This window comes from Tamandua tetradactyla, chromosome 2, assembly GCF_023851605.1.
Source record: "Tamandua tetradactyla isolate mTamTet1 chromosome 2, mTamTet1.pri, whole genome shotgun sequence".
Lineage (NCBI taxonomy): Eukaryota > Metazoa > Chordata > Mammalia > Pilosa > Myrmecophagidae > Tamandua > Tamandua tetradactyla.
Window position 1 is genome coordinate 9,033,259 of NC_135328.1, and position 9,585 is coordinate 9,042,843.

At 37.0% G+C, this 9,585-nt stretch overlaps 1 pseudogene; it reads left to right on the top strand.

Annotated features, from left to right (window-relative positions):
* The first annotated feature begins 8,210 nt into the window (after positions 1-8,210).
* On the top strand, positions 8,211-8,998 carry LOC143655543 (mitochondrial fission regulator 1 pseudogene; annotated as a pseudogene).
* The last annotated feature ends 587 nt before the right edge of the window (positions 8,999-9,585 follow it).

Genomic DNA, 9,585 nt, shown 5'->3' on the forward strand with positions numbered 1-9,585 from the left:
TTCTTCTTTCTTTCCAATTTTGATGCCTTGTATTTCTTTTTCTTATCTAGTTGCTCTGGCTAGAACTTCCAACACAATGTTGAATAACAGTGGTGATAGTGGACATCCTTGTCTTGTTCCTGATCTTAGGGGGAATGTTTTCAGTTTTTCCCCATTGAGGATGATATTAGCTGTGGGTTTTTCATAGATTTCTTTTATCATTTTAAGAAAGTTCCCTTCTATTCATATCCTTTGAAGTGTTTTCAACAGGAAAGCATGTTGAATTTTGTCAAATGCCTTTTCTGCATCAATTGAGATGATCATGTGGTTTTTCTACTTTGTTTTGTTGACATGGTGTATTACATTAATTGATTTTCTTATGTTGAACCATCCTTGCATACCTGGGATGAATCCTATTTGGTCACGATGTATAATTCCTTTAATGTGTTGCTGGATTCAATTTGCTAGAATTTTGTTGAGGATTTTTGTATCTATATTCATTAGAGAGATTGGTCTATAGTTTTCTTCTTTTGTAATATCTTTGTCTGGCTTTGGTATGAGGGTGATGTTGGCTTCATAGAATGTTAGGTAGCCTTCCCTCCTCTTCAATTTTTTTGAAGAGTTTGAGCAGGATTGGTACTATTTCTTTCTGGAATGTTTGGTAGAATTCACATGTGAAACCATCTGGTCCTGGACTTTTCTTTTTGGGGAGCTTCTTTATGACTGATTCAATTTCTTCACTTGTGATTGGTTTGTTGAGGTCATCTATTTCTTCTTGAGTCAAAGTTGGTTGTTCATACCTTTCTAGGAAGTTGTCCATTTCATCTACATTGTTGTATTTATTAGCATAAAGTTGTTCATAGTATCCTGTCATCACTTCCTTTATTTCTGTGGTTATGTCTCCTTTTCCATTTCTGATCTTATTTATTTGCATCCTCTGTCTTCTTCTTTTTGTCAATCTTGCTAAGGTCCATCAATCTTATTGATTTTCTCATAAAACCAGCTTCTGGTCTTATTGATTTTCTCTATTGTTTTCATGTTCTCAATTTCATTTATTTCTGCTCTAATCTTTGTTATTTCTTTCCTTTTGCTTGCTTTGGGGTTAATTTACTGTTCTTTCTCTCTTTCTTCCAAGTGGACAGTTAATTACTCAATTTTTGCCCTTTCTTCTTTTTTGATATAGGCATTTAGGGCAATAAATTTCCATCGTAACACTGCCTTTGCTGCATCCCCTAAGTTTTGATATGTTGTGTTTTCATTTTCATTTGCCTCGAGATATTTACTGATTTCTCTTGTAATTTCTTCCTTGACCCACTGGTTGCTTAAGAGTGTGTTGTTGAGCCTCTATATATTTGTGAATTTTCTGGCACTCTGCCTATTATTGATTTCCAACTCCATTCCTTTATGATCTGAGAAAATGTTTTGTATGATTTCAATCTTTTTAAACTTGTTGAGACTTGCTTATGACCCAGTATATGGTCTATCTTTGAGAATGATCCATGAGCACTTGAGAGAAAGGTGTATCCTGCTGTTGTGGGGTGTAATGTTCTATAAATGTCTGTTAAGTCTAGCTCATTTATTGTATTATTCAAATTCTCTGTTTCTTTATTGATCCTCTGTCTAGATGTTTTGTCCATTGATAAGAGTGGGGAATTGAAGTCTCTAGCTATTATGGTAGATGTGTCTATTTCTCTTTTTAGTGTTTTCAGTGTTTGCCACACGTATTTTGGGGCATTCTGGTTCAGTGCATAAATATTTATGATTGTTATGTCTTCATGTTGAATTGTTCCTTTTATTAATACATAGTATCCTTCTTTGTCTCTTGAACTGTTTTACATTTGAAGTCTAATTTGTTGGACATTAGTATAGCTACTCCTGCTCTTTTCTGATTTTTGCATGAAATATCTTTTCCCAACCTTTCACTTTTGACCTATGTTTATCTTTGGGTCTAAGATGTATTTCCTGTAGACAGCATATAGATGGGTCCTGTTTTTTAATCCATTCTGACAGTCTATGTCTTTTGATTGGGGAGTTTAATCCATTAACATTTAGTGTTATTACTGCATGGGTAGTACTTTCTTCTACCATTTTGCCTTTTGGATTTTATATGTTATATCTACTTTTCCTTCTTTTTACCTTTACTCATAGTCTTCCTTTCTACACTCTTCTCCACACCTCTCTCTTCTGTCTTTTATTATCTGTCTCTAGTGCTCCCTTTAGTATTTCTTGCAGAGCTGGTCTCTTGGTCACAAATTCTCTCCGTGATTTTTTTGTCTGAAAATGTTTTAATTTCTCCCTCATTTTTGAAGGACAATTTTGCTGGACATAGAATTCTTGGTTGGCAGTTTTTCTCTTTTAGTAATTTAAATATATAATCCCACTGTCTTCTCGCCTCCATGGTTTCTGCTGAGAAATCTACACATAGTCTTATTGGGCTTCCCTTGTATGTGATTGATTGCTTTTCTCTTGCTGCTTTCAAGATTCTCTCTTTCTCTTTGACTTCTGACATTCTGATTAGTAAGTGTCTTGGAGTACATTTATTTGGATCTATTCTCTTTGGGGTACACTGCATTTCTTGGATCTATAATTTTAAGTTTTTCATAAGAGTTGGGAAATTTTCAGTGATAATTTCCTCCATTAGTTTTTCTCCTCCTTTTCCCTTCTCTTCTCCTTCTGGGACACCCACAACACGTATATTTATGCACTACATTTTGTCATTCAATTCCCTGGGTCCCTGCTCATATTTTTCCATTTTTTCCCTATATTTTCTTTTTCTTGTAGGATTTCAGATGTTCCATCCTCCAGTTCACTAATCCTGTCTTCTGCCTCTCAAAATCTACCATTGTAGGTTTCCATTGTTTTTTTAATCTCTTCTAGTGTGCCTTTCATTCCCATAAGTTCTGTGATTTGTTTTTTCAGACTTTCGATTTCTTCTTTTTGTTCATTCCTTGCCTTCTTTATACCCTCCCTCAATTCACTGATTTGGTTTTTGATGAGGTTTTCCATGTCCATTCATATATTCTGAATTAATTGTTTCAGCTCCTGTATCTCATTTGAGTTGTTGGTTTGTTGCTTTGACTGGGCCATATCTTCAATTTTCCTAGTGTGATTTGTTATTTTTTGTTGGTGTCTAGGCATTTGATTACCTTTAGTTTATTCTGGAGATTGCTTTCACTTCTTTTACCTAGGGTTTTCTTGCTGGATGAATTTGCTGTCTATCTGTTCTTTGACATTCAGTTCAGCTTTATCTGGGCCCCTAGCTTAGGTTTTGTTTAACTGAGGAGAATTTTTCAGTTCTTGTTTTCTTGTTTCTTGCCCTGCTTGTGTGGTGCCTTCCCCCCACACACACTTAGGAGGGTCTACTTAGATATTATATACCCCAGCCAGATTTTCCCAGACCAAACTGGCCTCCTATCAGGGGGAAAGAGTCACCTGCATCGGTTTTCCCTGAGGGTGAGACCCAGCAGGTTGAAAGACTTTCCTGTGAAGTCTCTGTACTCTGTTTTCCTTATCCTGCCCTGTGTGTGGCGCTTGTCTGACTGCAGGTCCCACCAGCATAAGACGATGCAGTACCTTTAACTTTGGCACTCTCCCTGCTGGGGTCATGGTGGAGACAGAGGAGAGGTTGTAGGCTGGTTTTAATGGCTTCTAATTACCAAGCCCTGGTGTCTGAATTCCTCGAGGAAGGGATTCCACCTGAGTTGGACTTCACCCCTCCCCTGGGGAAGGCACAGGCTCCAGACAAGCCCTCAAATGGGCTTGTTTCTGCCTATGCCTGGGGCAGTTGCAGCCTGAGAAGTCCTGCCACTCTATCCAAAGGCAGACAAGCCTTTGTAGAAATACAACCACAAAAACCTCTGTTTCTTTTCTTTTTTTCTTTTTCTGTCAGCCCTGCCCCCTTGGTGCCAGGGCAAAAGTGAGCGGCCTCTGCTTTGACCAGGTTCACCTGAGCTGGGGGCCTATTTTTAGTAGTCGGAATTTGTTAATTAATTCCACAATTGGCGTTTGGTTGCTCTCAGGCCCTGCTGCTGGTAAAGTCTCTTTGCTTTCCACTCTGAGAAGCAGCCTATGGGGGAGGGTTGCTGGCCACCATGGCTTGGGGAACTCTCCGTTCTGGGGGTGCTTGCAGCCTGTCCACCTGGTCCAGACTGGGGTACGCTGTGTGTCTGATCACTGATGTGGCCCCAGGAGCTGTTCTGCACTGATTCTGGTTATTCAGTAGCTGTTCTGGAGGACGAACTAATACGGCCACATTGCTAAGCTGCCGTCTTGGCCCCCTATATTATTTTTAATGGGAGCTGTAATAATCCATGATATGTTTGCACTCTGTTTCTTAAACAAGTTCTCTATCCATTATTCATGTTGAAATTAATGATTTAATGGAAAAACTTGAATGTATACCATATATCCTAAGGTAAGTTTCTCACTGTGAAACTGATGCCTCAAAGTGTATAAATATGTAAAAATGATAGTACTTCCTAATTTCTCTCGAAATTAAGCTCTCATGGAGAGTACATGGGAATTCTTAGTCCACTCATTCTTGTCTAGACTGGGTATCACAACTTTTAAACTTTCTTAGCCTACTAAAGTCAAAATGCTGTGCACAGTGTTGTTTTAATTTTCATTTGTTTAATTTTGTTGGCACCTAGGTATCTTTCACATATTTATGTGCCTATTCTATTTCTTCTCTCTCTTTTTTCTCATTAACTCCTTAATCATTTCTGTTTCTCTTTTTATATTTTTTCAGTCTTTTCTTGTTGATTTTTATGAGTTTTTACAAATTCAGGAATTAATGCCTTTGCTCTCATATAAGCTTGTTTCCTAAGTTTTTGTTATCCTTTTGATTTAGTTTACAATATCTTTTGAGATGTAGAAATGTTTTAAATTTTATGATTTCCACGTTGAAAATAATTTCTTTTTTTTTTACCTTTCCCATTCCAAGGACATAAAATCCACCATGTTTTTTTTTTTTTTTTTTAACTGCTGGCTTCATTTATTCCTTTAGAGTTTTGACCCTTTTCACAACTTTTTGGAATTTATTTTGTAATGATATGTGATATAGACATATAGCTTTATGATTTTCCAAAAGGTCAGTCTGGTGACCTGGCACTAACCCCACTTGCTTATCATGTATAATTCTTCAATGTGCTGATTTATCTTTATTCAAATAAATTTAAAAAAAATTCTCAATGTAATACAACAGAAAAAGTTCATAAATGGTAATTATACAACGCAGTACATTTTCACACAATCAATGTGACAGGCCATAAATCAACTAACAGAATATCATCAACACCCCAGAAACCCCCTTCCCACCTCCCACAATCACTCTTCCCCTGGAGTTACCAGTACCCTAACTTTTACCCTAACTTGACTGGTTTTGCAGGCTTTTCAACTTTATGCAAATGAACTCACTCAGAATCCCACTGTGTGTCTGATTTTTTTTGCTCGACATTCAGTTTGCAGGTTTATGCATATTACTGTGCAGAACTTTCCATTGCTACATAGTATTCCACTATGGGCCTATTCCACAGTTGACTTGCCCTTTCTACTCTTGATGGACATTTGATATTTTCCAGTTTGGGAATGTCTCGGCTCCTGTGGCTTCCATAACAATAGCCACAAATTGGGTGGCTGCAAACACAAATTTATTGTATCACAGTTCTGGAGGCTGAAAGTTTGAAATTAAGGTACAGCAGAACCAGGCTTTCTCTGAAACCTGTTTGGGAGAATCTTTCCTTGTCTCTTCCTAGTTTCTGGTGGTTTTATGTAATCCGTGATGTTCACTTAAACATGCATGGCCATCTTTTCTCCCTCTCTCTCTCTCTCATCTCTTCTCCTCTTCTTATGAGAGCACCTGTCATAGTAACATGACTAATTACATCTGCAATGACCCTCTTTCCAAATGAATTTACATTCTCAATTACTAGGATTTAGGACTTCAACACATCTTTTTTGGGGGACACAATTCAGCCCGTAACAAACAGTACTGTGACCAGCATTCCTGTACATCCCTCTTGTTGAACTTGTATACATTTCTGTTGGGTGTGGACTTGCTTGCTGATAAGATATGCACATGTTTAGGATTAGTGTAGAATGCCAGACATTTTGGAAGAGTTGTGTTAATTTACATTCCCACCAGTAGCATACAGGAATTTCAACCTCTCTACATCCTCACCAGTACTTTGTATTGCTAGTCTTTTCTATTTTAGTCATTATGCTGGCTATATCATGGTATTATATGGAAGATTTAACTTGCATTTTCCTTATAAGGAGTGAGGTTAGGCACATTTTCTTGTGGTTATTTACCATTTGTATATCCTCTTTTGTGAAGCCCCTCGTCAGTTTCTTGCCCTTTTTTTATAAAACATGGTTGTTAAGAATTCTTTATGTATTCTCTCTGTTGTCTGACTATATGCATTGCAAATGTCTTCTTTCACCCCATGGCCTGACTTTTCCCTCTTGTAATGTTTTTTCTGGGATAATCTTTGGATTTAATATAGTCCAATTTATCCCTTTTCCCCTTTGTGGTTAATATTTCTGTGTTCCCTTGAGAAATCTTTACCTACTCTAATGTTGTGAAATTGATACTCTATTGTACTTATATTAAGATCTGCAGTCTATGCAGCATTGGATTCTGTTTGTGGTGCAATGTAGAGGTCAAGATTTAATTTTTTTTATCCAGCTATTGAGATGACACAGCTCCACTTGATGGCAAGGCCATTCTCCCCCTCTGCCATGACTCTCCATGTGGGGTCTGCTTCTATGCCCTCTAGTCTGTCCTTTAGGTCAGCTTATGAAAACTTGTACCAATACAAAACTGTTTTATTTAACTGAAATGAAGTGAACTTTACAAAATTTAATTAGTTTTATACAAAATCTTGAAAATTGACAGTGCAAGATTTCTTTTTCTTCAAAAGAAACTCTGTAGAATCTATAACAGTGCAAGATTTCTTTTTCTTCAAAAAGAAATGCTATAGAATCTATAAGCAAATTAGTATAATTAAGCAGTGATTTTATCAAGGTCACTGAATATAGAATCATGCAAAATTACTTTGTTTTAATATCAGCAATAAAATAAAAGTAAAAGTAAAAAATACATATCTCCCATATGATGATTTCCTTCATAAATAATCAAATCCTTAGGGATAATATCTAACAAAAGAAATGCAAGACAACTACACTGAAAACTTTAAATATTCCTGAGAAAAAATTAAAGAAGACCTGTATATATATACGGAGGTACATACCATGTTAGTGGATTGATGGACTTGACATTGCAGAGATGTCTTTTCTCTCCCAAATTGATCTATAGATTCAATTCAATCATAATAAAATTCCAAAAGTATGTGCATATTTGTGTGCAGAAATTGACGAACTAATTCTAAATTTTAAAATTTACATGGAAATGCAAAGAGTCAAGAATGATCCAGATAATTGTTCTTTATGTTTAATGTTTTCATTTATTTTCACAATTTATTGATTCATATTTTGTTTTTATACTTTTTCTAATTTTGATCTCAGTATTATACTATTATTGTAAAAAAAAAAAAACATTAAAAAATGGAGTAGTTTCAGTACCTATTACCTGGCTCTGGTACGCCCTTTGTTTTGTTAGGCTATGGGGAAGTTCTTTGATGACTATTTCAAGGTCTTAAATTGTTATTTTGTCTGTTGAGATTTTGACTCTTTTGGGGAAAAATTGTGTTAATATTTTTCCCTCTTGGAATGATCCATTTTAATCATATTCCAAATGTATCTACACTGAGATTTATAAATTAAAGCAATATGATTTTTCTGAAATTATCAATTGCACTGTTTGGTGGGGGAACCTCTGTGCAGGTGCCATTAACCACATGGGCAAGGTTTGAGCTATAGCCTATTTTAGTTTCTTCAAAGCACTTTGTGATCCTCTCAAACCTGAGACTATGGGAGGCTTGTGCGCTGCTCCTCTAAGGCCATTTCTCACTTACTTCCTCATCTAGTAGGAGGCTGACATGAAACATTCCTCACTGACACTGAGGTTCTGATGAGGTATGGAACTCTCTGCCTTGCCCCCACTAAGGGCACAGCTTCAGATTGTAAAACTGCTTGGAGCAGGCAAGCTGGAAGGTTGATTTGCTGAAGAAGCCTGGCTGCCATGTGGCCTGTTGTGCTTTTTGAACCAGGTGCTGCTATGCCTACCTGAACCACCTGACAGGCAAATTTGGGGAGACTTTGCCATATAAATACTTGGCTGGATTGAGCACCTAATTGGAATGTTTTTTCAACAAGTTGGAGTAAGCATGCAAATAGTACTTTCATCTGGGGAGCCATATTGTCATCTCAAAGTATTGTAAGAAAAACTGACACTAATTTATCTCTGATTCAGTGTTCAAGAGTCCAGTTTCAGCTGACCAGTCATGCAACAGAATGTGGTCCCAACTGCAAGGACAGGATGCAGTGGCAACTTTCCTGTTATTGGATGGGCAGCCGGAGAAGACGGAGAGTATTCAGCAGGATTAAGGAGAGAGGTAAGGTTAAAATAACCCCATTCAGGAAGAATTTCCTTTTTTTTGAGAAGCCCCCAAGCAGGCATATTTCCTTACCAATCCTGTCTCAAAAAGAAGCTCAACTGAGCACTCTAACACTGATGAATGAGGAAACACTTCAGAAGATCAGGGCTCTCGAAAATGAATTTCCACTCTCAGAGTTTAGATTGCCAAAATGATGACGTTGCAGGAGCAGAAGCATCTCATAATGGTGAGTTAGATGTCAGCACACCTGTTACTGCAGCATGACCCTCAGTTCTCCCACTTCCACCATGACCTCCTGTCCCTCTAAGAGGGCTCCACTCAAGTACATCTGCTTTTGATTTGATTAAACAGTGAAGAGAGGGAAAAAAGGCAATGTTGGAAAGACTTTGGTTACAAACAATCCAAAGAAACCTGATATGTCAAATATGCTATAAATCCATAAAGTTAGGAACACTGTAAAACACTGTGTTAAAAGGGCAGGCCCAGATATATAGCCCAAATGAGGAACTCTACCCTACTGCCCTCACTTGCAGGGGCTTGGAAAAGGAAATTTCATCATCAATATCAAAGCAATAGCTGAAGTGGAATTGGCAAAGTAATTCTAAAGTCAGAATTGAGACCATCTCAGAAATAGGGTTGTTTGGGCCACATATGTTGAAGTCTACAGGAAAAATGAAGTCTTTAATTGGAAATGTTTCAAATCCTAAATAGAAGAGTTGAGAAAGATTGTCTTGGTTCAGTTGTTGGCTTGTTCGGGCGAAGATTTGTTATTAGAGTAGAAGTTAGTATTACTTCTTAGTAAATACCTGATTATTCAGTGGCCTCCTTTTAAAATAAGTTAGTGGATTAAGCAAAAACAAAAGCACAAAGTTATTGTTTTTCTTTTATTATATGGTGGTCTTTTCTGGAGCTATCCAGTATTGTGACATATTTTTAATGAATAGGTAGAATTTTTAGGTTTCCAGTCTTGAAAGCAAGTATATAGATTTGAGAACTTCAAAAGGACATTTGTATAGATGCCACCGGGAGTTTCTAATTCCTGAACACCAATTTATCTGCCTAGATATTTTATATGCATATATTTGGATAT